Raw genomic sequence first — 6,718 nt, 5'->3', positions numbered from 1 at the left:
CAAGGGGACTGGGACTCCCTTCAGATAACAAGCCAAATTTGCCGCAGAGGCATTACATGCCCCTTGCAAGGACAGCTGTTTACAAACCATCGAAAGGCCCACAGAAGTCTCACATTCGCTACTGCTAAGAAAGACCTCTTTCATGCCATTGAAACATTTGTACGAAAAGGGAAGCTCCCACACCTCGTGCATGTAACTATCTCCCAACTTTTCATATCTGCCCACTGGAATGTGTTTCAAACAGGATGTGAATTGAAGTGTTGAAATGGGCAGATTTATAACCCCATGTATTAGCCGCTTAGCAGATGGTATTTCAGCCACTGTGAAAGGCAACTTTTCTAATTTCTCAATGTTTAACATGACATATGTTGCTTCCTTCTTAGCCATAATTTGTAGTTGTCGTGTTAAATTAAATGTTGAAAAAAGTTCCCTTGCGCTCACGTGGTGCTAGGGAACGTGACCGGCTTTCCGTGTTTGTAGCATCCAAACTAACTGCGTAATGGATCTTAGCTGACTTTGTCCATGTTGCAAAAATGACATATCACTCTGTACTATGTCTATTTCAGAGGACACAATATTATTTAAGGTGCATATTCAGTCGGACAAGGTGCTAATCCCATTATCTACAACGGCTAATGCTTTCTGTAAATTTATCTGATCCATTTACCTTAGCCGGGCGGAAGCTTGTTGTTGGTAAAGCTTCCATATTTCATTATATGCCGCATATAAGAAGCATTTTCTGTGTTGTCTTCTGGGACCTAAGCGGAAATCCTGTAAATCTGTGTTATTGGACAGGAGACCTAGATGTTCTTTGCCAGAATCCAGTGAGGAACCCTTCAACCATTGCTGGCATAGTTTTCCTACACTATACGTTGTCACTATACCTAAGTGTTTCGAGGACACATGGCGACGGTCCGGCCTATTTGTTCTAAAACCCCCTGAGGAGTTTACAAAACTTATGTGGCACCTATTGTTGTCTGCAGGCCATAATAAGCAGGACGCAAAAATGATGTGTTGAATGTTGCATTCTGGACCCATTGATCCAGTTGACCTTCACACACATTTATATACGTTTGCCATTTGTAAAATGTAGCAGGAGCAGGAATACTAGGCGCATTCAATTCCTTAATATTTGCTAAGCCTAAACAACTTGTTTGTTGCACTGTTTCATTTAAAAATATAATTTGACCAGGAATCATGCAGGCTCTAAATAAAGCTTCCTTTCCTCTTATTTGCCAGTTTTTAGGTCCCCACACACTTTTTAAGTCAATTGACTTCAACCAGTACTCCTAGCCTTCTAAAGCCAATCGGGAAACAAAGGAATCTGAATAAATTAATTTTGTATCTGTCAATAAAACATGTTGACTTTCCATTACTGGCAATTTAAAATAATATGACTCAGGATTTTTAACATTGTGCCTAGAAAAATATGCAAACTTTTTAGAATTGCCTACTGGTGGAGTCGGGCAGTGTTCCCACTGCGTGGATTTAAAGATAGTCTTTGGGGTACTCACTCTGTGAATGAAATAATGTCCATAGTAATTATAACAGAACATATCTCCATAATTTCCTTTAAACTGGTACACATCTTCATTTTCAAATACTGTATAATACTGTAGATCAGACATCATAGCATCAACGGTTTTTACATCCCAATCATTGGAAACCACTCCGGGTGTAATTACATCATTCATAGAAAAGTTTGAATACATATGGTATTTGAATTACCTCAGAAGGCCCATATATATCAAATAATACTTATTCCGAACAATCCCATCAGCAATTGGTATGGCTGAAATGTTCACTAGGGACAAATCTCTGCAGATTTTGTGTGATGAAAAATGTGATCTTAGGACCTCATCCACCAGTTCAACTGTAGAGCGTTCAGGAAGGTAATGAAAGTGTATACGAAAAAAGAAAACAATGACAAATCCAATACAAGTAGGAAAGCAAGTATAGTTAATAAGAGCCATAGATAGTTCCATGGACAAATGAAATAGTTAGTTGTGAGCCAAAGTATCAGCTTACGTACTCTTGACAGTTCAGTTGCAGTGGAGGCAGATGTATCAGTGAATGTGTCATTAACATCGACAAAATAACCAGAATCAGTTTGTGCAAAAACTGGAGCTGTGTTTTGTAGAGGAGAACTTGCAGAAGACTCCCTCGGTTGTTCATAGTAGACTATGCCATCCGTTTGTGTAGAATTTGTATAACATTGCTCATTATCGCCAGTAATTATTGTAGAAGCGGTTGTTAGTGGAACCAATGAAAGCCCATTTTCCACTCTCCCCAAGCTCGGAGAGGTCTCAGCATTGCTGTTGAAGACTTGTAGGGGAACATCCTGGTCTGTAGTGGGAGGGATTCAGGTACTACTCAGGAGTCCTCTAGGTCTGCTGTGCAGGATCAGCCACATGTTGTAACTTGACATTGTCAAGCTATTTTCTTTAGAGCCAGGCAACAGTGATAGAATTACAGTTCTGGTACCGTGTATTCCCAGGACTGGAACCGGTGCATGATATGAAAAGACCAAACTCCTTTTTTACAGCAATCTTTTCATGCACTAGATCCCCAGGTTTCGGAATCCAGCCGGTAGATGTTGTTGGTACATCCCTAACTCCACAGGAGGCACCACTGACAGATGCGTTGTCATCATGTAATTGTTGTAAATCCTGCAAGACAGTGACACATTCATTTATGTCAAAGGGTGTATCTGCCAGCCTCCAGGCCAGGACCATCAAGATCTGGAACATAATTCAAGTTCCAAACAGGGATTCATATGAAGTACGCCACCAAAGGGACCTTCTGGGCAGATTGTTAGATGCTCTCTGGACTCCATACAGGTGTGTGAGCCAACTACGACCCGTGCCTAATACTTTAGCTGCTATGGATTGCTTTAAATCTCGGTTTTGTCACTCCACAACAATTTTTTCCATCGGGATGAAATGGAGACGAGTAATGCAGTTGGACCCCTAATGAAGCCATAGCGTCCCTGAAAGCCCTTGAGGCAAAAGCAGGGCCCTGATCCGAGTGGAAAGCCGCAACAGCATATGTACCTATAAAGACTTGCAAATCTTTAATAACAGTTCGAGTGTCAGCCGAGCGTTGTGGCCAAACCCATAGAAATCTGGAGCATGAGTCAACATCGACTAAGATATATTTGTATGCACTATCTGGTGTCAGAGGACCACAATGGTTCAAGTACACACATTGTAATGGTTTGTTGGAAATTAAGAGGGGGTGTCTGCGGTGGGCGTTTGACGGTGGATCCTTTAATTTTCTGTCAGATGTTACAACACAGGACATACTGCTTGGTCTGCTTGTAGAGACCTGGCCTCCAATACCATGCTTGTAGGAGTGAAACTGTAGCAGCCACACCAGCATGGGCAGCAGCAACTCCCTCATGCGCTGCTTTTATTAACCCAGGTCTTAGGTCTTTATTGGGAATCATATGATCTCCCACACCTGGTATTGTTACTTGTGCTGTAAAAATGCCTGCCTTACGGGAGGAATATTTAGCAGGATATGCTTTAGGTAAGGGCGTGCCGTCAGCCGAAGCTTTCATGGCTGCCAATGTTTCATCATCCACTTTCAATTTAGAACGAGTTACTGCAGCAACAGAAGCCAGAGCTACTGCTGATTTGGCTGCCTCATCAACCAAAGTGTTGCCTTCACCGTGTATTCCAACACACTGATGTCTTAGTGTATTTACAACATGGGCATTGGGTAGCGTTTCTTTCAGCTCCACTACTTTCCCCCAGAGATGTCTGTGTTTAAGGGTGTTGCCTTTTGAATCTCAACCCATTTTGGTGCCAGTAATGCAGATATTCATTGAAGGACTGGAACCAATAGTTCGAATCACAGTCAATCAACATCATCTGCTCAGGAACTGTATGTTCCAGTGGCATTGCCAGAGCTTTGAGCTCTGCAAGTTGTGCAGTGCAGTCCACTAGAGCCTGCATGTAAGTATTTTGTGGATAGAACTTGCCATCCTTCATGTTTCTACTCACAACTGCGCAAGTGGCGGAGTATTGATGTTTGGAGACTATAGCTCGTTGGGCTAAACCATCCGTGTTCAAGATTGTCTGATATTATTCGATAGGTAATGTATTTGCTGGAACTGGATACTCAAGTTCATATTGTAAGAATTCCTAGGTCTGTAATTTTGAATCAAAAACATAATCAACATAAGTGGCAGTCAGAGACATTACCCATTGGATCCAACGTGGATGTAATGCTTTAGTATGTGGAACACTTGCTTTTGTAACAGTCTCAAGGGCTGGAATGGGGACACTACAATGATGCACTTCCCCTGGGCCAGAGGTCTCTCTTTAAGGACCGTCATCTGAACAGCAGTGAAGATTTTCTCAGTGGGAGTATAAGTGTGATTTGTATGCAGTCGGGACGGTCTCACCCTCCTTAAATGTCACTTAGGTGAAACCAGCAATTACTCTGATGACCAAATGTTTTTTATTTTCCCTTGTATGTAAGTGTTTTGCTTCAAGCATCTCCTTTTGTAAAGCTTTAAGAATGCACGTATGTTCTACTGTCCAGAATTTGCTGGTAAAGTCAGGCCATACTAAGTCATATAATGGTTTAATGCGTTGTGCATAATCCGGAATAAATGTTCTGCCAAAACTTAAAAAGCCCAATACTGACTGCAGCTTTTTTATTGTGTTTGGTGGTTGTAGTTGTGTGCATTTTTAAAAAAATTGGGGCTCTTGCCTTCATCCGACAGGTCGTATCCCAAAAACAGGACTTTAAGAAAGGCCAATTTTGGCAAATCCTACAACAATGCAGGCTCCCCATCTTAAATATTGCATGAGGTCATTGTCTGTGAGATAGATGTCCTCCACATGTGACAACACCTCAGGGTCAATGTCATGTATGATAGATGTTACACGAGCTGAGAACCGTCCTGGGCTGTCCTTGTACCCTTGTGGGAGTCTGCAGAATTTCTTCTCAGAACCAAGGGTGCTAAAACCTGTTAAGTCCCTACTTTCAGGCGCTATGTTTTGGCAGAAAGACCCATTGGATATTATTAGGGTCGTCTTGTATTTTTTCCGCACTTAATTGTTCATGAGTGCTGTGCTGTGTGCTTTTTGTATTGCAAATGTGCGTGTGTGACTGTTTAAATGTCTGTAGTCTAGGACTATTCTAGATGAGTGGTCAGGTTTGGTGACTGGAAATAGTGGATTATTCATTGATGAATTTGAGGGTTCAAGTACACCCTGGTACTCTAATTGGTTGAGGATTTCCCTCACAGGTGCTTTTGCATCATACTTTATTGGGTATTGCGGCTGAGGTTGGGGTTGGGATTTTATTGGTATTGCGTGGTAGGGGGAATCTTTGTCCCACCCTACATGATTGTGATATGATGCAGGTGCTTGCGCCACTGCCCATTCAATGGCATACATTTCAATAAGCTTTCTGGGAAGAAGGGGCAAGAAGGACTTCTCAATAAAGTTCTCTCCATAAGAGAGATCGCGGACAAATTCTGGCGGCCAAATCTTTTTCAGCCAGAAAAATATCATAAATGGAGACAATGCAGTCCCAAAAGATGGCGTCTATCATATGTTCAATTTCTCCTTCTAACTGAATAGTTACTTGGTACACCCTGTCGGATGTGGAGACACTCATGCCTGCAGTCTCAACTTGCAAGAAATCATCTGTTGCTTTCACCTCCAGATGCTCTTGAAGATCTTGACGAACTATTGTGACCTCTGCCGCACGGTCTAGCAGTGATAGTGCCCACTTCCTATTCTTCAGTAAAGCCCTCTTCTTCAGTGGCATGTCGGATTGTAACTGCTGCCACTTTTTGCTTTTTCAATTGGGGCTTTTGTTGGGGAAGTTTCTCTTCTTTTTTAACTGAAACTTCAGATGAGCATTGTGAGTCCCTTCTCGGTTTCACATACTGCTCTGAAAAATGCTGTGCTCTATTCCGGTGAGGCCTGAAAGGAATCAGATCAGTATACTGATATCTGTAAGGCGTTTTTATGTTATCTCTTTTTCTAAGATAATATCTGTTTTTGTGAGGTCTCTAGCTGCGGAGATTCTCTCCTTTCTTTTTTAGGTGTTTTTTTTTTGTATCCCAGCATTTTTTGGAACCTTCAGGCACTTGCTTGGCAGTGTCTTTATTAGATCTACCTTGAAATTGTGGTTTAATCGGTCTGGCACCCCAACTATCACGACCAATACTAGAATAGGTCTTTGAGATCATTTGGGCAGCTTACGTTCTTGACCCTGTACATGAACATCCCAGAGCCGCATACGCACTGCTAGTGCAACTGCTTCCCCTTTAAGGTTACTTAATATAATTGAAGATACTGTAGCAAAGTTGCCCATTAATTGCATCCCCAAATCTGGGGCAGGGGCAGCCCCATATTCATCTTGAATTTGTCTTAACATCTCTGGAAGATTGGCAAGTGTTGGTGTACTCTGCGCAGTAGTATAGAGCATGGCAAATACTGTGCCCCATGTATTGCAGTTATCAACTGTGGGAACAATCCCGAACGACAAGCACATAGTGAGGATTCTATGTTTATCCTGAGGTCCTGTATGTGGATAAACTGCTTCCAGAGCATTTATTTTTTGAGCTAACTACGACAGAATTTCCTCCCGCTTAGTGGGTACCTCACCTATGATGGAATGTACAGTAGCAGGGTTAATGCCTGGCGTAACTGCATGTGGTTGCACTGGGGCAGCACGTGCTGAGTTAGTA

This window comes from Pleurodeles waltl, chromosome 1_2 (genome assembly GCF_031143425.1).
Source record: "Pleurodeles waltl isolate 20211129_DDA chromosome 1_2, aPleWal1.hap1.20221129, whole genome shotgun sequence".
NCBI classification, from domain to species: Eukaryota; Metazoa; Chordata; class Amphibia; order Caudata; family Salamandridae; genus Pleurodeles; species Pleurodeles waltl.
Note: the sequence above shows the minus strand (reverse complement) of the source record.